The 24,366-nt window shown below is 50.4% G+C and overlaps 1 pseudogene; it reads left to right on the forward strand.

Annotated features, from left to right (window-relative positions):
- Positions 1 to 20,808: 20,808 nt before the first annotated feature.
- On the forward strand, positions 20,809 to 21,892 carry LOC103350794 (ninjurin-1 pseudogene; annotated as a pseudogene).
- The last annotated feature ends 2,474 nt before the right edge of the window (positions 21,893 to 24,366 follow it).

The following is a 24,366-nucleotide window of genomic DNA, read 5'->3' on the forward strand; positions in this document are numbered from 1 at the left end:
GGTTTGAGTGCTGCCTCTGCTTCCAATCCAGCTCCCTGCTAACACACATCCTGGGAGGCAGCAGCTGACGGCTCAAGGGCTTGGGTCCCCGCCACCCACGTGGGAGACCCAGACGCTGTCCCAGACTCCTGGCTCCAGCCTGTCTCATCCCTGGCCATTGTGTGCATCTGGCAAGTGAACCAGAAGATGGAAGATCTCTTGCTTTCGCTCTCACTCTCCCTTTTAAATAAATGAAAATAAGCATTTAAGAACAATGTGATACCCATGCTGTGGGGCCGGCATTGTGGAGTAGATTAAGCCTCTGCCTGCAGCACCGGCATTCCATACGGACGCCGGTTCAAGTCCTGGCTGCACCATTTCCAATCCAGCTCCCTGCTGAGGCACCCGGGAAAGCAGCGGAGGATGGCCCAAGTGCTTGGGCCCCTACATACATACAGGGGACACAGATAAAGTTCCTAGTTCCTGGCTTTGGCCTGGCCCAGCCAGAGCCGTTGTAGCCATTTGGGGGTGAACCAGCTGATGTAACATCTGGAAGATATCTCTATCTCTCTCCTCTCCTCCCTCCCCCCCCCCCACTTCTCTCCTTCTCTCTGTATTTCTGTCTTTAAAGTGAATAAATAAATATTTTTAAAAAAATACAATGGGCATGTCTAGCAGTAGGGAAGATGGAACTGGTGTGGTTTAACCCACCCTGGACCTCGAGTGACAAAAGTGAGCATGACCAGTGTCCACCGCACACCCACACCGTGTGCTGCCTGTCCTGCTGGTCTCCCTTCCGGGAGGCAGCCACAGGGCACAGCAGAGACACAAACAGCCCCGAGGGAATGAAAGCGGCCGAGCGCTGTGGCCCCACTGTGCTGTGCAACACCCCTGGAAGCCAATGCTGAGCCAATGCAGGATGGAATCGCCGCAGCTAAGTCAGCAAACTCTCCCTTTTCTACGGAGAACCACTCCATTCTGTGCGTACGCCTGTCAGCAGCTTTTCTCCAAAGGGAGAATTTTAAGCAGGAAACAATTAGTAAGATTTGGGAGCCCGGTACAAGATCAGGGTGCAAAGATCCAGTCCTAGGGAAACACGGGAGGGCTTGGCACCCAAATCCCCGGCAGAGGCGTCCAGTCCGCACAGGGGCTGCCCTGCTGGGCTCCTCCCACCAGAAACTTCACTCCCAGTCTAACCTGCAGGCCCTGGCCGTGCGACTGAAGGACACAACCTCCCCCTCCAAGGAGAAGAGGGAAACCCCACCTGCATTGAAGGGTTTGGACGCTAGAGATCCTGAAACAAGGGTTCAGCACAGGGCCCAGGACAGGATTGTCGTCTCTGTTAATCACCATAAGGCTGCTATCCCCTTCCTGCCCACCCAGGTTTCTCGTTCCTGTTTTTGCTGTTCTTCAACAGCACAGAGCCCCATCCTCGGATCCCCCACGGGGCTTTCTTCGCCTCCCAGCCACTTTGGGTCCTGCTGCTCTCATCAGTCCTTTAAAAGAATCGCCAGCCATTCTTCTGGCTGACATTTTAATCAGGTTTTCCCAAGAATCCCAGAGGAGGAGGGGGAAAATGGAATTGCAATGGAAAAAAAAAAAAAACTCACTTTTCTCTCCATGCCAGTAAATTATAACCCTGTAGCCACCTCAGAAAAAGAACAAAAGACACTGGGCGGAACATTTTTCTGGCTGAGAAAATTGACAAAGCAGTAGCACCACATTCTGTGCGATACTGACGGGGGGGGGGGGGGGGGGGGGGAGACGGTGCTGGAGGGGGGAGGTGCAAGTGCAGCTCTGCAGATCCTGTCCTCACAGCCACTCGGACCCGGCCCTGAAGACGCTTCCCGTTGAGAGGGGAACAGAGCGCTTGCTTCTCTGCACACAGCCTCACGGAGGTGGAAAACCAGAAGTCCCGTAAGGGAAGACGGCGCTCAGATCACACAGGTGGGCCCTCGCGCTCTGATTATATCCGATCGCGCTGCTCCCTGCGCCTCCTGGAGGAACTCTTTCCAGCCCTGGGGTCGGCTCTCCCTGCTGCACCTTCCAAGGGTCCTGAGGACAGCTTAAGACGTGTGTCTGGGGGGCCGGGGCTGTGGCGTAGTGGGTGAAGCCACCACCTGCAGTGCCAACATCCCGTATCAAAGCACCAGCTCAAGTCCTGGCTCCCCTGCTTCCAGTCCAGCTCCCTGCTAATGTGCACCCTGGGAGGTAGTGGTGACGGCCCAAGTACTTGGATCCTGCCACACACATGGGAGACCTGGATGGAATTCCTGGCTCCTGGCTTCAGCCTGCCCCAGTCCCATCTGTTGCAGCCAGTGGGTGGAAGATCTCTCTCTCTCTCTCTCTCTCTCTCTCTCTCTCTCCCCCTTCCTCCCTCCCTCCCTCCCTCCCTCCCTCCCTATCTTTCTCTTTCTTTTTTCTGCCTTTCAAATGAATACAATGAATTTTTTTAAAAAGACCCATGTGTGCCCTGAGGATTGAGTCAGTGTGACTGCTGCAAAGGAAGACATGGCACCCCGAGTCACACAGCCGGGCCTGCACCTTAGCTCGCCACGCAGTGTCCCTCCTAGTCGAGGCTGTGTGCGGATGGAGTGGAACAGCTGCCCACTTCACGGAGCACCCTGGACAAGCATGAGCTGGCTACCCGGGGAGGTGTGGGAGGCCACAGAAGGAAGCAAGACACCGACCGTGACATTGCACAGTGCCCGCCAGCGCCCAGCCTCCCCGGACCCCTCCCCACACCACCTTCATCCTCCCACACACTGGAGCTGGAGATACTAACCAACATGACCAACAGCTGCCACCCGCATTAATCTGCGCTAGGCTGCCGTAACAAAGTGCCGCCAACTCTGGCCTCAGCAACACTGCAGACTCTCAAGCTTCTAGAGGCTGTGAGTCCAACATCCAGTGTCTGAGGCCTGGCTCTTCCTGAGGGCTCTGAGCAAACCTGTTCCAGGCCCCCTCCCTGCCCCCCGGCTGGCTCCCCGGGTTGCTGGCCACCTTTGGTCTGCATGCAGGGGTCCCCTTCTCTGCTGGACTCAGCCCCGATCAAACGACTTCATCATCACTAATGAAGCCCTTTTCCAGATAAGCTCACAATCTGGGAGCTAGGACTTGAAGGGGGCAGGGGAGGGACACAACTCAACCCATGACACCACTTATCTGCCTTATGACCCGGGCCAGGTAAGCCTCTGTCTCAGGTTCTCAGGTTCCTTGGGGCTCATGCAAGGACTGTAGCACAGCTGCTGGTGCACTGCCCACATCCCCCCGGCCCTGCCTTGTTGGCAGCCTGCGCTTCCATGGCCTGACAGCTGCCCCTGACATCAGTCATTCTGCTGGACCCAACAAGAACAGCCTTCCTGCGCACACCCCGAGCCAGCGCTTTCATAGACCCGCCCCAGCCCCTCTGGCATGATGCCTCTGGGACACTTGCTCCACCCTGGTTCCCAGGGCCCCACCCACACAGAGCTCTAACTACAGGCCTAGACTGACTGCCCGCCCCTCCCACTACTCCAGCTCAAGCCACTTCTTGGCGGTTAAGACACCATTTTGATGCCCAATCCCTTACTGGAGTATGGGGTTCAGGTCCTGGCTCCACTCCCAATTCCAGGTTCCTGCTACAGCAAAAGCTGAGAGGCAGCAGGTGATGGCTCAAGTGTTTGGGTCCCTGTCACCCACACAGGAGACCTGGACTGAGTTCCCAGCTCCTGGGCATTTAGGATGTGAACCCAAAGATGAGGGTCTTTCTCTCCACCCCCCCCTCTCTCTTGCTCTCAAACAAAAAATACCTAAGTAAATAAAATCCCTTCTACTAAAATCCTAGCTTCTGTGGAGACTTCTGGGGAACCCAGACTAGTACCTGGAATTTGCTGCCATGACCATTACATGAGTGCATTCTTAGAAGAGAAGCTGATAAGGCCGGCGCTGCGGCTCACTAGGCTAATCCTCCGCCTTGCAGCACCAGCACACCGGGTTCTAGTCCCGGTCGGGGCGCCGGATTCTGTCCCGGTTGCCCCTCTTCCAGGCCAGCTCTCTGCTGTGGCCAGGGAGTGCAGTGGAGGATGGCCCAGGTGCTTGGGCCCTGCACCCCATGGGAGACCAGGAAAAGCACCTGGCTCCTGGCTCCTGGCTCCTGCCATCGGATCAGCGCGGTGTGCCGGCCACAGCACACCGGCCGCGGCGGCCATTGGAGGGTGAACCAACAGCAAAGGAAGACCTTTCTCTCTGTCTCTCTCACTGTCCACTCTGCCTGTCAAAAAAAAAAGAGAAGCTGATAGGTTGCCTCCCGCTAAGGGAGAACCTGTCAGGCCTCTCCCTGGCTTGGGCTTCCCTGGTCCTCTTGGGCCTCCCTTAGCTGGAAGATGCAGCACCTGAATGCTGCCTTCCTCTGGAACACAGCCAGCGATGCCCAAGTGTCGGCCCCTGACAATCTTATCACCAGCGTGAGTTGTGATGAGCACAGTTGAAGCATCACCCTGAGCCGCAAAGCCTCCTCAGTCGGAGCTGCGTTCCTCCCAGTCCTTACATGGCACACAGGCGAATGAAGAGACAGCCGGGGCCTTCCAGTGCTGTATCTGACACGGCCGTGCTCTCGCCACATGACACCTTGACCTTGACACCCGGCCACCTGACAGGCAGCTGGAGAGGCAGCAAAGTGTGGGATTCAAGATGCACAAGCCCCCTCAAGGCTCTGCCACTCCCTAGCAGTGTCATCTTGGGCCTCAGCTTCCACCTCTGGAAAAGGGGTATAATGATAACTGCTCTCTGAGGACTGAAGAAGAAAATGCATGGGTAGCAATCCTAAGAGTTCTGTAAGAAGGTCTTTGTGCTTTTGTTCACTTATGTAGTCTTTGCATACAATGACAAACCACCATGGAAGGGTAGCCACTCAAGCAAAGATTCCAAATAGCCCAAGACTGTGGGCACTCATTAATTCACATGAACTCTTCCTGCCTGAGCCAGGGCCTACGCCAAAAATGCCCTGGGATTGCCTACAAGCAGCGATGGCCCCAAAACCCAGGTGTAGCAGGAGTCCCTGGGGAGCCTTAATCACCTGCGTGCCTTCTGTAGGGAGGGACTCGGGAGACCGCTAATGCTGGGGGAATGCCTCAATCAGCAAACAGCCCACCACGAACTCACCGTGTATGCATGGTACCCAGAGAGATGCTGACTGAGTCAGCAAAAATCAGATAGGACACCACGGACTGCAATGGGCAGAATCAGCCGTTACCCAGGAAACAGAAGGAGACAGGGTCCAATGCAGGGCTCACATCAACAAAATATCAAAGAAAATACACATTGAGGGATTGAATTAAGATGGTAGAATAGGGAGGAAGCTTACTATTCGAGTCTAAGAGAAGACAGTTAAAAAAAAGTGGAGCAAGTGCAGTCTCAGGGAAGAGCTGGGGAAAACACGGCAGAGGAAACACCACACAAATTAAAGCAACAGTGTGGACCCATGTGGAGGGTGTGGACACACACAACTCAGGACCCCAGCAGCCGAGAGCCTACACACCAGCGTTGGAAAGTGAGAGGAGTCCAGAATGCAGCAACCCAAGCCACTGGCAATGAAGCTGCAAGAACAGTCTGGCAGGAATACGACTTAGAGCCCTGTGGGGGACAGTGTACTTGCCTAACTAGAGGGGAAAAAAGGAGGGCTCCTTTCTCTCTCCCTGATCACCCTGCAACCAGTGTCCTGTAACAAGCCATAGCAGGCAGGCACCACTCTGGACAAAGGTAACAGCTGTGCCAGCTCATGTCCCCACACAGCAACCCGTGGAACAGAGATGCCCAAGTCTCATGGGAAGAACTGACTGGGGCTGGGTGCTCGTGACTGTGGGAGGCTTGTGTGCCGGGACTGTGAAGACACTGAGGCTGCGTGGGAGTGCTCAGGATTTGGGTTTTTGTTTGTTTTCAATGCCACTTTTATTTTTTGTGCTGTTTTTGCTGTACATACATTTAACTTATTTTTTTAGAAAACTTTTATTTAATAAACATAAATTTTGAAAGTACAGCTTTTAGATTATAGCAGTTTTCCCCCCATAACCTCCCTCCCACCCGCAAACCATCCCATCTCCTACTCCCTCTCCCATCCCATTCTTCATTAAGATTCATTTTGAATTATCTTTATATATAGAAGATCAACTTAGCATACACTAAGTAAAGATTTCAACAGATTGCACCCACACAGACACACAAAGTATAAAGTACTGTTTGAATACTAGTTTTACCGTTAATTCGCATAGCATGACACATTAAGGACAGTGACTCCTGTTGTTGATTTAACAAATGACGCTCTTATTTATGATGTCAGTAATCACTTGAGGCTCTTGCCATGAGCTGCCAAGGCTATGGAAGCCTCCTAAGTTCATCAACTCTGACCTTATTTAGACAAGGCCATAATCAAAGTGGAAGTTCTCTCCTCCCTTCAGAGAAAGGTACCTCCTTCTTTGATAGCCTGTTCTTTCCACCGGGAGCTCACTCACAGAGACCTTTCATTTAGATCATTTTTTGCCACAGTGTCTTGGCTTTCCAGGATGCCTGAGAAACTCTCATGCCGTAAGGGCCGATTCTGAAGTGACTGGGACTATGGGCAGTCATTGCAGAAGGCTTCACACACTCAGGGCTCCTTGATTCCCTGCTGAGGGTCACTGCTGTGGAATCTATACTTACACTGAGGACTGCACAGATCCTTTGTGTGGTCCTCGTGGCAGTGTGGACAAATATTATGGCCTCTGGGGTTTGCACTCAGGCACTGGACTCCATTGAGGAGAGGAGTTGAGCTGAGACTATGCCAACCGAGAAGCAGATTAAACAGATTTATGACACCTAGCCTGGGTGTCACCTTGGACACTTCCTCCACCCTAGAGCACTGAACAGAGCTCCCTGGCCACACCCACCAAACACCTCTAGGTATTCACTAAAAACGTAGACACTCCACTAATCCACAGAGAGACATAGTCCAAAGACAAGAATCAGCACAGGGAAAAAAATAAAGAAATGAACGAGTATCTCCACAAATGCCTAATAAATGCAGCAATTCAAGAAACAAGAATAAGGAAGACAACATGATGCCCCCAAAAGAACACAACACTTCAATACTACAATGTGGGCCAGTGCCGTGGCTCACTAGGCTAATCCTTCGCCTTGCGGCGCTGGCACACCGGGTTCTAGTCCCGGTCAGGGCACCAGATTCTGTCCCAGTTGCCCCTCTTCCAGTCCAGCTCTCTGCTGTGGCCAGGGAGTGCAGTGGAGGATGGCCCAAGTCCTTGGGCCCTGCACCCCATGGGAGACCAGGAGAAGCACCTGGCTCCTGCCATCAGATCAGCATGGTGCACCGGCAGCAGCACGCCAGCCGTGGTGGCCATTGGAGGGTGAACCAACGTCAAAAGGAAGACCTTTCTCTCTGTCTCTCTCACTGTCCACTCTGCCTGTCAAAAAATTAAAAAAAAAATACTACAATGTGAAGATGAAGAGATGAAAGAAATGTCAAAAAGATAATTCAAAAAATTTATTTTAGGATTATTAAGAAGTAATTAGAAGAGAGGCTGGTGCTGTGGTGCAGCGGGTTAACGCCCTGGCCTGAAATGCCAGCATCCCATATGGGCACCAGTTTGAGACCCAGCTGCTCCACTTCCCATCCAGCTCTCTGCTATGGCCTGGGAAAGCAGTAGAAGATGGCCCAAGTCCTTGGACCCCTGCAGCAGTGTAGGAGACCCAGAAGAAACTCCTGGCTTCAGATCAGCACAGCTCCAGCCATTGCAGCCAATTAGGGAGTGAACCATCAAATGGAAGCCCCCCTCTCTCTGTCTCTCTCTCTGTCTCTGCCTCTCCCTTCTCTGTGTAACTCTGACTTTCAAATAAATAAATCTTTAAAAAAAAAAAAAAACAAGTAATCAGAAGCAAATCCACAAACTAAAGAAATCTGCATGTGACATGAAAGAAAATTTCTCCCATGAAATGATATCTTAGAAATCAAAATGAAATCTTGGAAATGAAGAATTCAATAGAACAAATGAAAAATGCAGTGGAAAGCCTCTTAACAACAGAATCAGTGAAGCAGAATAAAGAATATACAACTTAGAAGACAAAGCACAGGAAATGATACTGTCAGGTCAAAAACTAGAAGGAGAAATTAGGAAACTAAAAGACAATGGTGCAGATCTACAGGATACTATCAAACAACCCAACTTAAGGGCCTTAGGAATTCCTGAAGGTGTGGAAAGAGGGGAAGAATTAGAAGGCCTTTTTAGTGAAATAATAACAGGAAACTTCCCTAATTTGGAGAAAGAAAGGGACATCTAAGTACCGGAAGCAAATAGAACTCCTAATAGACATGACCAGAAAAGATCCTTACCATGACACATTGTAGTCAAACTTTCCATAGTAAAACATAAATAAAAGATTCTAAAATGTGCAGGAGAGAAACTCCAGGTTACTTTCAGAGGATCTGCCATTATACTCAGAGCTGACTTTTCATCAGAAACCCTACAGGTAGGAGAGAATGGTGAGATATATTCCAAATCTTAAAAGAAAAAAATTGTCAACCCAGAATACTATACCCTGTAAAGCTCTCATTTATGAATGAAGGTGAAATAAAGACCTTCTATAACAAACAGAAATTGAGGGGCTGGTGCTGTGTCATAGTGGGTAAAGCTACCAGCTGCAGTGCCAGCATCCAATATGGGCACCAGTTTAAGTCCCAGCTGCTCCACTTCCAATCCAGTTCTGTGCTATGGCTGGCAAAACAGTATAGATTCCTGGGCACATACAATCCACCTAAATTGAGCCATGAAGACATTAAAAATCTAAACAGATCCCTAAACAAGATAGAAAATGAATCAGTAATAAAGACCCTCACAACAAAGAAAAACCCAGAACTGGATGGCTTCACTGCTGAATTCTACCAGATATTTAAGAAGAACTAACTCCAGTTCTTCTCAAGCTATTCAAAAGAATTGAAAGGGAGGGAATCCTCCCAAATACTTTCTATGAAGCCAGCATCACCTTAATTCCTAAACATGAAAAAGATGCAACAGAGAAAGAGTACTACAGACCAATTTCCTTGATGAACATAGATGTAAAAATCCTCAACAAAATACTGGCCAATCAAATCCAACAACACATCAGAAAAAGCATTCACCCAACCAAGTGGGATTTACCCCTGGTATGCAAGGATGGTTCAACTTTTGCAAATCAATCAGTGTGGTGCAACACATTAACAAATTGAAGAACAAAAACCATATGAATATCTCAACAGATGCAGAGAAAGCATTTGACAAAATACAACATACTTTCATGATGAAAACTCTAAGCACAGTGGGTATAGGAGGGACATTCCTCAACACAATCAAGGCAATTTATGAGAAAAACCACAGCCAGCATCCCACTGAATGGGGAAAAGTTGGAAGTATTCCCACTAAGATATGGAACAAGACAAGGATGCCCACTCTCACCATTGCTATTAAATATAGTCTTGAAAGTTTTAGCCAGAACCATTAGGCAAGAAAGAGAAATCAAAGAGATACAAATTGGGAAAGAGAAAGTCAAACTACCCTATTTGCAGATGACATGATTTTGAGACTTCACTAAGAGACTATTGGAACTCAAAGAGTTTGGTAAGGTAGCAGGATATAAAATCAATACACAAAAATGAACAGCCTTTGTATACACAGATAATGCCATAGCTGAGAAAGAAATTCTAAGATCAATCCATTCACAATAGCTCCAAAAAAATAACACCTTGGAATAAGTTTAGCTAAGGATGTCAAAGATCTCTATGATGAGAATCACAAAACATTAAAGAAAGAAAAAGAAGATTGAGTTCCAGCTGCTCCACTTCTGATCCAGTTCCCTGGCCTGGGAAAGCACTAGAAGATGGCCCAAGTGCTTGGGCCCCTGAACCCACATGGGACACCTGGAAGAAGCACCTGGCTCCTGGCTTCGGATCAGCGCAGCTCTGGCCATTGGGGTCAACTGGGGAGTGAACCAGCAGATGGAATACCCCCCTCTCTCTCTCTCTCTCTGTGTGTGTGTGTGTGTGTGTGTGTGTGTTGTGTAACTCTTTCAAATAAATAAATCCTCAAAAAAAAAAAGATTCTTCCATAACCTTTAGAGTCCATTACAAAAAAGAAATAGAGGAAAATCTTCCATGTTCACTGATTGGAAGAATCAATATCATCAAAATGTCCATACTCTTGAAAGCAATTTATAGATTCAATGAATACCAATCAAAATACCAAGGATATTCTTCTCAGATATAGAAAAAATGATGCTAAAATTCATAAGGAAACATATGAGACCCCAAATAGCTAAAGCAATCTTATACAACAACAACAACAAAAGCTGGAGGCATCACAATACTAAATTTCAGGACATACTACTACAGGGCAGTTATAATCAAAACAGCCTGGCAGTGGCACAAAAACAGATGGATAGACCAATGGAACAGAATAGAAATGCCAGAAATCAATCCAAGCATCTACAAAGCCAACTTACATTTGACAAAGGAGCTAAAATCAATCCCTGGAACAAGGACAGTCTCTTCAACAAATGGTGCTGGGAAAACTGGATCACCACATGCAGAAGCATAAAGCAAGACCCCTACCTTACATCTTATACAAAAATCCACTCAAAATGGATCTAAAACCTAAATCTAAGACCCAATACCATCAAATTGTTAGAGAACATTGGGGAAATCCTTCAAGTCATTGGCATAGGAAAGAGTTTTTGGAAAAGATCCCAGAGGCACAGGCAATCAAAGCCAAAACTGACAAATGGGATTACATCAAATTGAGAAGCTTCTGTACTGCAAAAGAAACACTCAGCAAAGTGAAGAGGCAACCAACAGAATGAGAAAAATTATTTGCAAACTATACAACTGATAAAGGATTAATAACCTGAATATATAAAGAGATCAAGACTCAACAACAACAAAACAAACAACCCAGTTAAGAAATGGGCAAAGGACTTAAACAGGAATTTTTTTAAGAGGAAATCCAAATGGTCAACAGATACATGAAAAAAATGCTCAGGATCACTAGCCATCAGGGAAATGCAAATCAAAACCACAATGAGGTTTCACCTCACACCCGTTAGAATGGCTTTCATACAAAAATCAACAAACAGCAAATTCTGACAAGGATGTGGGGAAAAAGGTACCCTAATCCACTGTTGGTTGGAATGGAAACTGATAAAGCCACTATCTGACAGTATGGAGATACCTCAGAAATCTGAATATAGACCTACCATACAACCCAGCCATCCCACTCCTGGGAATTTACCCAAGAGAAATGAAATCAGTATATGAAGCAGTTGTCTGTACCCCCATGTTTACTGCAGCTCAGTTCACAATAGCTAAGACATGGAATCAACCCAAATGCCTCCAGGAGGTTTTTGAAGAGCCCTCCTCATGCTTCCTAGGCTCAAGGCACCGTCCTAAGCAATTTCCCTGTATTTAATCCTCATTTCACCCTCACAAGAGCCCCACAAGGTAGATTCTACGACTATCCTCGCTTTGCAGAAATTTAGAACTGAGGCACGAAGGAGGTAGGTGACTCGTTTTTCATGTCTTACCTCATTTAACCTCCCCCACAACACTTGGCAGGAGCTACAACTGTTTGTCCCCAGTGTATGGACAAGAAACAGGCTAATACTCAGAGAGGTCATGAACTGGCCCAGGTCACACACACCTGGTGAAGACTAAGCCAGGATGAGGAGCTCATGGCTGGCCCCAGAGCTACTTCTAATAGGTTGGCTTTTAGGAGACACATAGTTAGAATATTCTTAAAGTATACCTGGGGCAGAATTTGGGTTGTGTCTGCACAACACTAACCCCAACCCCTAATACAGAGCTCTCGATGGGCCAGGAGCCATTTTCAGCACTACTGATAGGAAGCCTCTCCTTACAGCCCTCAGAGGCAGGCATCCTGTTATTCCCATTGTACAGATGCGGAAGCCGAAGGACCTGACCCAGAATCACGCAGCAAACGCCCACCCTGGAACCAGAGCGCTGGGGCCCAGGGGCTGTGTTTTAGCCATGTGCTCTCCTGCCCAAGGACAGCGTGGGGTCTTGTCTACAAGGCAGCAGTGAGCACAGGGAAAAATCAACAATTTCCTAAAAGGCTCACCCCAGAGGGGCTTCACGCCTCTGTGCAGTTCCCAGCCCAATCACCTCCTTTAAAACTGTTGGTCAAACCTGAGAGTGAATGTTCTCCTTCCCAAAATTGGTAGCTGTGGTTCAGACCCACAAGAGATGGAGCGACTGCAGGTGGCATGGTAGCCCCGGTCCTCACCAGCCCGCACAGCAGCCATCACTCCGGAGCCCCCCACTTTTGGAACACAAGCCCCAACTTCTATTTTTCTACACCCTGGTTCTTCTCTGCACCTGACAAGGTGAGAACAGACTCCTAAGGAGATGGAGCACTGGCCCATGAGAAGTGCCCCCAGTGGCCCACAGCACAGTGCGGGGCCTCAGCCCCAGGGATGGGCCTGACCCCTGTGCTGCTGAGACCCCCTCCCCTGCTGAAGCTTGTGCCCTGGGCCATCAGCCTGAGCGGTGTGGAGACGCAGTCACAACAGCTCCAGCTAGATCAGTTGGCTTTTTAATTCATGTTCTGAATGTCTGGCTGAGTTGATGCTGGTCTGAGCTGGGACTGGATATCAGGACATTCTCCTCCAGCTTCCATGAAATTCAACACAGTCTTCCATGCAGCCCCCTAGCAGGGGTCCGGTCCTTTGGGGGTTTCTTCCTCTCCCTCGCAGCCCGGCCCTCTCTCCCCTTGCTGTTCTCCCCAGGTAACTTGACCTGAACAGGAAGCTGGAACACATGGCAGCCACCTGTGTACCCTGAGCCTGGGCTGGATCTTGTAGTGGCCAGCAGACCAGATGACTCAGGTTCAAAACTCCTGGCCCCACTTAGAATCAGCCCTTGGAGTTCTTCCAGGTAAAGCAGGTGCCCCAGCCTACTCCCTACCCCCCACCCCCTACTCTGGCCCACAGCACTCACCTCATACAACTCACTGCTCGAGTGTGTACCAGTGGAGGGAGCTGTGCACACAAGCACCTGCCACTTGCACCTGGTTTGGGACTGGCATTGGCCCAGGCTGGGTCTCACTGCTGCCCCAGCCCCCACACAGAGCAGCTGGGTTGGCTGCCTTGTTGTTTGCTAAAAGGGCTCCCTGCTGTGCTGCCCCAGGTGGAGCCAGATGAGACTGTAGGAGCTCTGACCAGCATTCTGGTGAGATGAGGACCGTAAGAAACCCCTCCTTCATAGTAACAATACTTCTGACACCACGGTCACCGCTGGTTTTCCACACCAAGCCATTTTCCATTTCTCTGCAGGTACCAGCCAGTGTCCTGTGGTTTAATTCTGACACTAACTATGGGGAATTAGTGTGGATCCCACCAATCAAGGGCCCAGTCCCACCAGACTGCCTCCTACTTGAGACACCAATCATCAGCCCTAGCGTCCCCTACGTCTGACACTCTATCCATCAGGGACCCCCATAACCCCCTCCATGAGCTGGATAATTTGCTGGAATGGCTCACAGACCCAGGCAAAGAGCTTACTATGACTGGTGCATATGGCAGATACAACCCAGAAGCAGCAAATGGGAGAGGTACACAGGGCAAACTATGGGGAAAGAGAGTGGAGCTTCCAAACTCCCGGCACACAGCCCTCCCTGCACCTCCATGCATTGCCCAGCTGGGTAGCTCTGAGAGCCCTGTTACTAAGGCCTCCATGGCGGCTGCATTACTGGGCACGATTTATTAAGTCACTGGCCACTGGCCCCGGAGTCACTCTCACAGACCATCCCGTCTTCTCAGTCAGCAATGGGGCTGAACGACCTAACCCTCTGACCACAGGGCTGGCTCCGCTGGGTCTCCATGTTCCAAGAGCCCACATCCTCAAGGGTCCTTTATGAGCATAAACTCAGGGGTGGCTGACAGGTGATAATTCTGAACAGATGCTCTGCTCACCCCCAAAACTCAGGAAGTTCCAAGGGTTTTAGAAACTGCCTGCCAGGAGCCAGGAATGAGGACCAGACATGAGGGTCTGTGTTGTCTTTTAACTCCATTTCCTCATGAGCTCCCTGGCATGCATACTTCTTATTTTGTCACACTGACTACCAGCCTGCCACAGGTCCACTCTGGACAGCTGGCTTCCAAGAAGTGGCAGTGATGTTCCACTTTTAGGACAAAGGCTCACATCCGTGGTGGGAACAGCAGTCCTAAACATCACTCAGCATCTGAGGGCACTTCTAGCTCCCTGGCACTGGACAGATGGTCTTGAAGGCTCTCTTCTTATCCTCCACCCACATCCATCTCAATCCCTATGCAGAGGTCAACAGCCACGTGTCCCTTGCGTGACAATTTCCCTGTCCCACACACCTGATCTTCACAACACTCCTGCCACTCTGAAGAGGAAGTGAACACTCGTGGACCACCACACCAGGGACTATCTGAGGCCACCTCGCAGAAGCCTCTGCTCAAAGCTGCAAGGGAGTTATATTACTTAGTCCCAGTTTAGAGATGGGGAAAACTGAGACCCAAAGAGTTTGGTCAAGGAGCCACCAGAGAGCCAAGGCAGGGCCTGAGATACGGACTCCACGTTCAGGTTCATCAGGCAGACTTTCCTACACGCACCCCACAGGATTTCAGACGTAGCTCACTTGCAAAAGGACATAAGCTCACCCTGGGGGAACCAGATCCCTGCTGGCCAGTAGGAGCCACAAAAGCAAAATTTTGGAGGCCTCCCTTTGTGTGCGATGAACAGTCCCCCTGACTGGCGAGCTCCCCTCTCTATGTCCTCCGTAGAACGGAAGAGCTGGCTACTCCCGGAGCAGTGCTGGCCACTGGCACAAGAGTTTGCTGCGGCCGGCACCGCGGCGCACTAGGCTAATCCTCCACCTTGCGGCGCCGGCACACCGGGTTCTAGTCCCGGTCGGGGCGCCGCATTCTGTCCCGGTTGCCCCTCTTCCAGGCCAGCTCTCTGCTGTGGCCAGGGAGTGAGTGGAGGATGGCCCAGGTGCTTGGGCCCTGCACCCCATGGGAGACCAGGAGAAGCACCTGGCTCCTGCCATCGGATCAGTGCGGTGCACCAGCCGCAGTGCACCAACCGCAGTGGCCATTGGAGGGTGAACCAACGGCAGAGGAAGACCTTTCTCTCTCTCTCTCACTGTCCACTCTGCCTGTCAAAAAAAAAAAAAAAAGAGCTTGCTGCAAAACCCAAACTCTGCACGTGGTAGGAGCCTGGCTACAAAGGTCCCGAACAACGAAAATTGCTTTCCTAAGTGGGAGCAGACTCGAGTGGTTTGTTCGACCCTGCTTCTCCCTAGAAGTGTTTGTGTAATTTTTTTTGAAGTTCTGGAAACAACCGGAGGAGATAATAAAATACCATCCTCTTTATTGAAGTCTGAGATTCCCTACAGCAGAGGACCACAGATTGCAAGGTTTGATTGCCCTAAATGAAAATGTTGGAAGATAAAGAATCCCCCTGGCTCGAACCTTCAAGGACCCAAACATGCCCAGAGGCCAGGAAACAATGCCAGGCTCGTATTCTCTGCCTCTGCTAAAGCCCACGTTCTGTGCAACTTCAATCCTCTCCCTAACTTTGTTAGTGAAGACGGCAATCAATACAGAAGTGCCAGGCCCATCCTAAGGGACCACGACTATAAAACGAGAACTCTAAGCAGCTCCGTGCTCCCACGGAAACGGCTGGCCTTCTTCCCGGCGTGGCACCCACCTCCCAGGTACGCGTGCATCCTGACATTCAAAGGGAAAACCACTTCTCCTGAGCCAGGGCCGGGTGCTAGTCTGATGGAAGGGATGCCTCTGTGACCCCTTCCACGCGGAGGGCTTGGCTTCAGGAACCTTCAGGAAGGCTCTGTAGGTCTGCAGGCCCCTCTGAGGAGGTCAAAACTATCCCTGCTCATGCTTTGGATTGGTTCTGAGATGTTGCATACTTTCCTGACCCCCCACCCCCGGGGAAAGCCACTGCAAACACAACCCCACCCCACCCCACCCCACCCCCGCCATCAGCCCCACTTCCTGCTACAGAACATCCCGAGAGATGGAGAAGGTCACTTTCTGTGCCTCCATTTAACCTGGAAACAGATCTGAGGAGCAAACCGTGGTGGTCAAAAAGGGTTTGACTAGGATTTTGGGGAAAAAAAGATTTAGAAAGCATGAATGAAGACAGGCTGTGGGGGCCGGCGCTGAGGCATACTGAGTTAAGCCCACACCTGCCACACCGGCATCCCGTATCAGAGCACCAGTTGGAATCCTGGCTGCTCCACCTCTGATCCAGCTCTCTGTTAATGTGCCTGGAAGGCAACAGAGGACGGCCCAAGTGTTTGGGCCCCTGCCACCCACATGGGAGACCCGGACGGAGTTCCAGGCTTCCAGCTTCAGCTTGGACCAGCAGACATTTGGGAGGTGATTCGGTGGATAGATCCCTTTCTCTGTCTCTCCCTTTCAAATAATAAATCTTCAAAAAGCACAATCTGTGTATATACCTCAGATTTCACTAAAGTGGGCTCTAAGCATCTTCATGCATCATTATGTGAAGTTTTTTCCACTAATTTCCTCCAAAAAAGAATTGAATGACAGCTCAAACGACCATCACTTCCCATTTAACTTTAACAGATGATCATAAGGAGGGTTATTTCTGCAAAACTATTCAAAGGTTTCTTTGGCTTGCTTCTGGGTCTGAACAAACCTTGTATTTTCCTATCACTCTTGTTTGGAGCATCATTCCAGTTATCATGGCAACTAACAAATGTTCCCCAAACTTAGTGTCTTAGAACAACAAAATCTACTTTGCCCATAAATGGGCCATTTAATTGGGCACAGTGAGGACAGCTCCTCTCTGCTCCCCTTGTCCCCAGCTGGAGGGGTCAGTCTGGGAGCAGCTTTCTCTTTCTTGGTCTCCCTACGTGGTCTCCCCCGCATGACAACTTCAGGTGCTATCAGGTGCTAGGACCTTTTTCATGGCAACCAGGGCCCATAAGAGAAAAGTGAGAAGTCACATCATGTCTTACGATAGCCTGTGAAGTCACACGGCATCACTGCTGCCAACTCTACTCCTTTTTTAAGAGATTTTTTTTACTTATTTGAAAGATGGTGTTACAGGGAGGCAGAGAGAGAGAGAGAGAGAGAGAGAGAGAGAGATCTTCCATCTGCTGGTTTACTCCCCAAATGCTACAACGGATGAAGCTGCACTGATCCAAAGCCAGAAGCCAAGAGTTTCTTTCAGGTCTCCCATGTGTGTTCAGGGTCCCAAGAACTTGGGCCACCTTCTACTGCTTTCCCAGGCCACAGCAAAGAGCTGGATCAGAAGTGGAACAACCAGGTCTCAAGCCGGCATCCATATGGGATGCTGGCACTGCAGGCGGCAGCTTCTCCCCTACTCTAAATCTTACCCAACTCTACTTCTTACAAGCAAACCTCAAAGGCCAGGCCATCTCTGAAGGGAGGAGGAGGAGGCTCTACCATTTGCAAGAGGAGCATCAAAGAACCTGTGGACATATTTGAAAGCCACTGAAGGCACCCAGTGTATCACCTTCCTGTTGACCATGTTTTCTGACTGGTCACTGGCTCAACTGCATCAGACCCATTGGTCAGTGGTTCTGGCTGACTTTGGCCTGGCTGCTCCATGCTGCTGGGATTTGTGTTGTGTTCAGGGCTAGTGTCCAAGTACTTGGTACCCAGTAGGTACCCAACAGACATTTGTTCAGTCAGTGAGTGAACAGCTCTCCAAATCACTTCAGTCACCTTGGGGACATTCTGCATCCTTTGCAAGATCTCCAATTTTCCTTTGCAGCCAGTGTTCCTTGCCTTCCTCTTGGAGTGTCTGACCTCAGCAAGTTGAGGCAATCAACAGAAGATCAAAGAAGATATTGATGAGGTGAGCAGAGAGGGCAGAAAGGTTGCCCACGTTGGGGGTTACTACAATGGGGTTCATGCAGTCAGTGGTCATTTCATCTCGTGATGTCAGAAGCTCTGCTCCCCTCACAGGGAAGGGGAGCTGGGTGATCCACACTTAGATACAAGGACTCCCAGGACTCCCAAGCCAACCGAAACCTCCCCTAGCTTCACGTTTTCTATCCCTGGAAGATCATTTTCTCTCAAGTTCTAATTTCTTGGTGATTTTATAATTAGAATTTTATTTAACATTTATTTTTTCATTTTAAAGGGAGATAGAGAGAGAGAGAGATCAATCTTCAGTCATTAATAGGGAACCATAAGCCCTCATATGCCCAACACAGTGCTAAGCACGCCATAGAGATTAGCTCATGGCTCCATGTTAAACTTACCCTTCTACTAAGGAGGGAATTGAGGCTTTGGGCAGCTAACTACCTTGCCAAGACCACTGTGCTATTAAATGGGAGAATCAGGATGGGCATTAGCAGCCTATGATGTTACCTATTCTGCTGCTCTGTTTCTGAACCAACGGATGACCTTGATGATGACCTTGATGTCTTCGGCAGAGAAAGACTGATGGAATCAGTCGCTTGTTAGTTGTGCCCCTCATAAAAATGACAGAACAGGAGAGAGCCCAAAGCAGCATGTGTGTGATCAGGAACTGGGCTGACCTCTGTCCCCAAGTCCTGGGAGACACCCTCTAAATCCTTGAAACTTCCAGATCCGAGTGACTTTGATATTCACGGTGGGCCCTGCTGGCTTTTGCTAACCAGTGACTCACGGTGGTCCCTGAACAGTTTCTGCAATGGGGATGGCTCATCTGGGACCTGGCAACACCAGCAAGAGCAAACTTAAAACTTTCAGCCTCGTGATTATCCCTGCTGGGGAGGGGACTTGGAGACTAAGCCAATCTTTCGGCCAAAAACTCTATCAATCATACCAATGTAATAGAACTCCAATAAAAACTCTAGGCACAGAGCCTGGTTGCCAGCACTCTGTGTGAATGACAATACTCTGCGAGAACTGCAATACTTGGCTGAGATAGCAATGACTCCTGACCCCGTGAGGAGGGGCCGCTTCCGGACTTCAGGCTGTGCTGTCCCTCAGACCTCTTAACTAATGTCAAGCCTGGGCATAAACTTTAAAAACACTAGGCATATTTATAAAATGAGAAGATAAAGCATCGGTCAGTGATGTAGTTCAGCAAAGGAGCAGGGACAGGATGTCAGAGTGACAGGATCGATGTTACTCTGATAAAGAGCAGAGCACCAGCCTTGGGAGCTATAAAAGGCCTCAGAGGTTATCTAGATCAAAACTTTCATTTGCAGATGAGGGAACTGAGACCCCAAAAGGCTGAAGTGGTCTTCCCCTAAACCACAAAGGAGAGAATCTGCAGCTGGGCTGTTCTTGGAATGAATTTTATGTCTAGAAGTCAAATGCACTAAAAGTCTCTTCTTCCCATGCAGGAAATTCGAGCCATCAACGTGACAGCTCATTCACAGCACTGTTTGGCAATGTCACCGCCCACGGTGGACTGACTTTCAAATTAGGGCTTGGTTTTTATGCTCCTAGTTCCTACCTCCGTGGAAGCCTCTGTCTTCCTGGGAGAACAAGGGGGTGACCCTGACCCCCAAATCCTCCTCCAGAACCACATGGAAGTTCTACGACTTTTTCTGAATTATCCTCGTTTCTCCAGTTATGAAATGGGATGCCTGAAAACATAGCTTCTTTAAATAGTAGATGTGTTCCTAAGAGAAAGTCTAGATGACTTTTTTGAAGATTTATTTTATTTGAAAGACAGAGCTAGAGAGAGAGGTAGAAACAGAGAGGTCTTCCATCCCCTGGTTCACTGCCCGGATGGCTGTCAGGAGCTTCTTCAGGGTCTCCCATGTGGATGGAGGGGCCCAAGGACTTGGGACATCCTCTACTGCTTTCCCAGGCCATAGCAGAGAGCTGGATAGGAAGAGCAGCAGCTGGGACTAGAACTGACACCCATATGGGATGCCAGCGCTTTGGGCCAGGGCTTTAACCCACTGCACCACAGTGCCAGCCCTTAGGTAATATTTTAATCCAAAAAATAACCAAGTCCCTTACTGTTTTCTTTTTTTGTTTAAGATTTTATTTATTTCTTTGAGAGGTAGAGATAACAGAGAGAGAAGTAGAGAGGCAGAGAAAAAAAAGTCTTCCATTCATTGGTTCACTCCCCAGATGGCTGCAATGGCTGGAGCTGGGCTGATACGAAGCCAGAAGCTTCTTCCAGGTCTCCCACATGGGTGCAGGGGCCCAAGCAATTGGGCCATCTTCCACTGCTCTCCCAGACCAGAAGCAGAGAGTTGGAATGAAAGAGGAGCAGCAGGGACTAGAACTGGCACCCATGTGGGATGCTGGTGCTGCAGGCAGAAGCTTAGCCTACTGTGCTACAGGGCAGGCCCCCAGGACTTGGTTAATTTTAAAAATTCTAATGTAAATTCTTCCAGGAGGCCAAAGTAAAATCCTTTTCTGATATAAATAACATCTCTAGGAGCCTTCCGTGTGCAGAAGTTTCTTTTCAATGCGTTGCCCTGTATCAGGAAAGAACCTGGCAAAAAACGCTTCACCATCCTCAGAAAAGGAGCCTTTGGCAGTGGTACTGTGGTGCCACATGTTAAGTCGCTCCTTGCAACGAGGTCAGCAGCGTGTACTGGAGCTCCAGTTCCAGTCCTTGCTGCTCCGCTCGCAATCCAGCTTCCTGCTAGTGCACCTGGGAAAGCAGCAGATAATGGACCACGTGCTTCCGCCACCCACGTCGGGGCACTCCTAGCTTTCACTTTGCATTTCTATCCTACCTACATTATGTAAATGTTTATTAAATTGCATGTTTTTCTCCTCCACAAAAAAAGGGGGCGGGGGGCGCAGCCGGGACCCAAGGCGGAGGCGCGGACGCGCTCAGGCCGGAACAGGCGGCCCAGCGGCCGCATCATGGACTCGGGCCCCGAGGAGTATGAGCTCAACGGGCGACCCGCGACCTGGCTCGCCGGACGCTTCGCCGCCCCGCTGGAGCTGGAGGCACCGGCCCATCAACGTGAACCACTACGCCAACAAGAAGAGCGCGGCTGGACATGGCGCTGCTGATAGCCAACGCGTCGCAGCTGAAGGCCGTGGTGGAGCAGGGCCCCAGCTTCGCTTTCTTCGTGCCCCTGGTGGTCCTCATCTCCATCTCGCTGGCGCTGCAGATTGGCGTGGGGGTGCTGCTCATCTTCCTCGTCAAGTACGACCTGAACAACCCGGCCAAGCACGCCAAACTGGACTTCCTCAACAACCTGGCCACAGGCCTGGTGTTCGTCATCGTGGTGGTCAACATCTTCATCACAGCCTTCGGGGTCCAGAAGCCCATGGCGGACATGGCACCGCAGCAGTAGGGGAGCCGGCAGGGCCAGAAGCCTGCATCGCACCTGCCCTGCAGCCTACCAGCCTGACCCTGGGAGCCGCTGCGTCCTGTGGCATCCACCTGCTGCACGTGGCACTCCGGAGCCTCCAGAGCCCAGGCCGGCTTCTGCTGGACGGGGCCCAGCGGCCAGCCACTGCGCCGACTGCCGCACAGGGGGCCGCTGTGTTGTGTGTGTGGGCCAGTGGCAGGCCCAGAAGGTTGGAACTGGACAGCCCAGCGTCCTGTGCCCGGAGAAGGGTCGTGGCCCCCTGGGGACAAGCTGCAGGTCCATGGATGGGCCAGACCAAGGGCCCTGGCCGGCCTCCGTCTCAGGACATTCCTGAGGGACAAGGAGTCGCCTCACCTCCCGCCGATGCACCAGCACCCCCATCTCCCAGTCTCCCTGCTGACCTCAGTGCCTGGGCTTGGCGACCATCGAGAGGGAGCCGTGCCCACATGGGCAACTGGCCCTGCCCCGCAGTGACCGGCAGAGCCTCTGCCCCCTCCTCGGGAGCCCAAGCCCCGCGTTTTCTAACCAGGAATGACTAATAAAGCCCTGATCCTCCCAAAAAAAAAAAATTTGTGGCCATTTAGGGAGTGAACCTGTGGGTGAAAGACCTGTCTCCTCCCCTGTCACTCTGCCTTTCAAATAAATAAATCTTAATAAAAAATAGAAGGCCTCTTGACTTAGGTGTAGTGGTCAAGCCACAAAAGCATTATTTCCTTTATCCTGGACAGCAAGGCTGTTTTTCTAGACCCAGTCAGAAGGTGCAGCTGCAAATAGCCCAGGAATATTTAATACATAATCTAGTGCCCCTCACAGCCTCACCCAGGCACTGAGTTTTCATGCCCCTGGGTTGGGCGAGACAAGGCTCAATCAACATTCCAGCCACCTCCTCCTTTGTCAAGGTGAAAGAACTAAAACAACCGTGTTATCTGTTCGGCAGTCGCTCCTGTTTTATTTGGGGCTGCCTTCCTCTCTGGCCATCCGAGAAGGCGTGACAGAGTGTTACTGCCGCTCTTATTAAATATTATTACTGTGGTGCAAACTTGACGGGCCAGAGAGGAGACAAAGGAGGCAGCCTCATTGCCCAGAGGAAATCCAGGCATCAGATGGTCTGGGGCTGAACAGGACATCAATCTTCAGAATCCAATTCTGACTGTACACTCTGCGGCAGCTCTGTGTGCAATGGGAACAGGCTTAAGGCCATTGCTAACCTAAAAAAGTATGCATTTAAGAAGGAACCAGAGGGAGAGCTATTGAGACTGAGAACAGTCTTAGGGATGCTAATTGAGATTCAAAAATTTAAAAAAAAAAAAAAAAAAAACAGTACTGTGAAAACACATTTCACAGGTAATGAGATTTCTTTCTTCTTGGGCTTTCTTTGCCCAAATCCTTTTCTTTTTTGTTTTTGAGGAAAGCCCCTCCTTTGTTGATTCTGGGGCACCCATCTCTCCACTAGCACTCTCTTAGAGGCTTCCCGCGGGCCCCACCAAGTCATGATCCTTCCTCTCTCCTTGCCACCTGGGCAACACAGGCGTAGGACCAAGGTCAGTGTCAGAGGCTCTCACTCCCCTGAGCCAGGGAAGTGAAGACAAAGGGCCAGTTAAATGTACGCACAGCCACAGCACAACCACCCGCCGGGCATGGCCCACGTCCCACGCTTCTCGATTCTCATTCACATTCATTTTCCAGACGTGATCTCTTCCCAGCCTCCCTTGCGCTTCGCATTCGCCACCCCTCTCTGCTTGAGTCAGAGCTGATCTCCATCACTTGGAGTCTAAGACATGGAAACTGATACCTGCCTTTATGAGAGTTCCATGAATATAAGACCTGCCCAGGATGCAGAAGTTACTGAGGGAATAAAATACGATATCCCGCTGTAGATGTGGGATATTTCCTTACCCTTGTGGTTGGATGAGTCCCCATAGAGTCACAAGGGAGGGCAGTGACTGGTCATATGGCAAGTTCTTTCAATACCCCCAGTCCAGTGCCAGCATAGCAGTTCAGCAGGTTAAGCCATAGTTGGAACACCCACATCCTATATCAGCAGTGCTGGTTTAAGTCCCAGCTACTCTGCTTCTGGTCCAGCTTTTTGCTAATGTGCCTGGGAAGCAGCAGATGGCTCAAGTACTTTGGCCTCTGCCACATATGGAGGGAAAACCTGGATGGAGTTCCAGACTCCTGGCTTCAGCCTGGACCAGCCTCAGCCAGTGCAACCACTTGAGGAGTGAGCAGCAGATGGAAGCGCTCGCTCACTCTCTCTGTGTCACTCTGGCTTTCAAATAAATATTTTTTCTAAAAAATAGCCCCATCCCTACAAATGAGCACAATAAATATCCCCTAACACTACAGGAACAGATTCGCAATCCAACAGGGGATGCCAAGTTTTGAAACTGAAAGAGCAGCAAGTCTTTTCCTCTCCTGGCGGGGAACCAAAGAGGTTGCCGGCACAGACCCTTGAATGACTGAGGCTCCAGAACCTTAAGATAAAGCAAATCCAGCCACCCCCGGGCCAGTGAGGGAGGGGGCTGCCACTGAACACCCGGAGTAGTAAAACAAGGCAAGAGGAGGGCAGGGCACCAGGAGGACTGTACCCCAGGAACTCGTGGAAGCAGAGATGCCCGAGTGACTGCACACGTGAGAGCACCTGGCTGGGCCAACAGGGTGATCACAGAGCTCACCCCAGCACCAGAAGCCCAGTCCACCTGGCTTCACGTGATGCATCGTGCTGTAAAGCCCCCTCCATCTACACCACATGTTTTCTCCGTGCATATGCACATGGGTGTTTGGCCATTGGTGTTGACGGTTTCTTGCCTTTGTTTTCTTCCAAAAGTTTCACTTGTCTTTGCTGAATTAAGAGGAAGGACTCGGGCCGGCGCCGCGTCTCAACAGGCTAATCCTCCGCCTAGCGGCGCCGGCACACCGGGTTCTAGTCCCGGTCGGGGCGCCGGATTCTGTCCTGGTTGTCCCTCGTCCAGGCCAGCTCTCTGCTGTGGCCAGGGAGTGCAGTGGAGGATGGCCCAAGTGCTTGGGCCCTGCACCCCATGGG

This window comes from Oryctolagus cuniculus, chromosome 8 (genome assembly GCF_964237555.1).
Source record: "Oryctolagus cuniculus chromosome 8, mOryCun1.1, whole genome shotgun sequence".
Lineage (NCBI taxonomy): Eukaryota > Metazoa > Chordata > Mammalia > Lagomorpha > Leporidae > Oryctolagus > Oryctolagus cuniculus.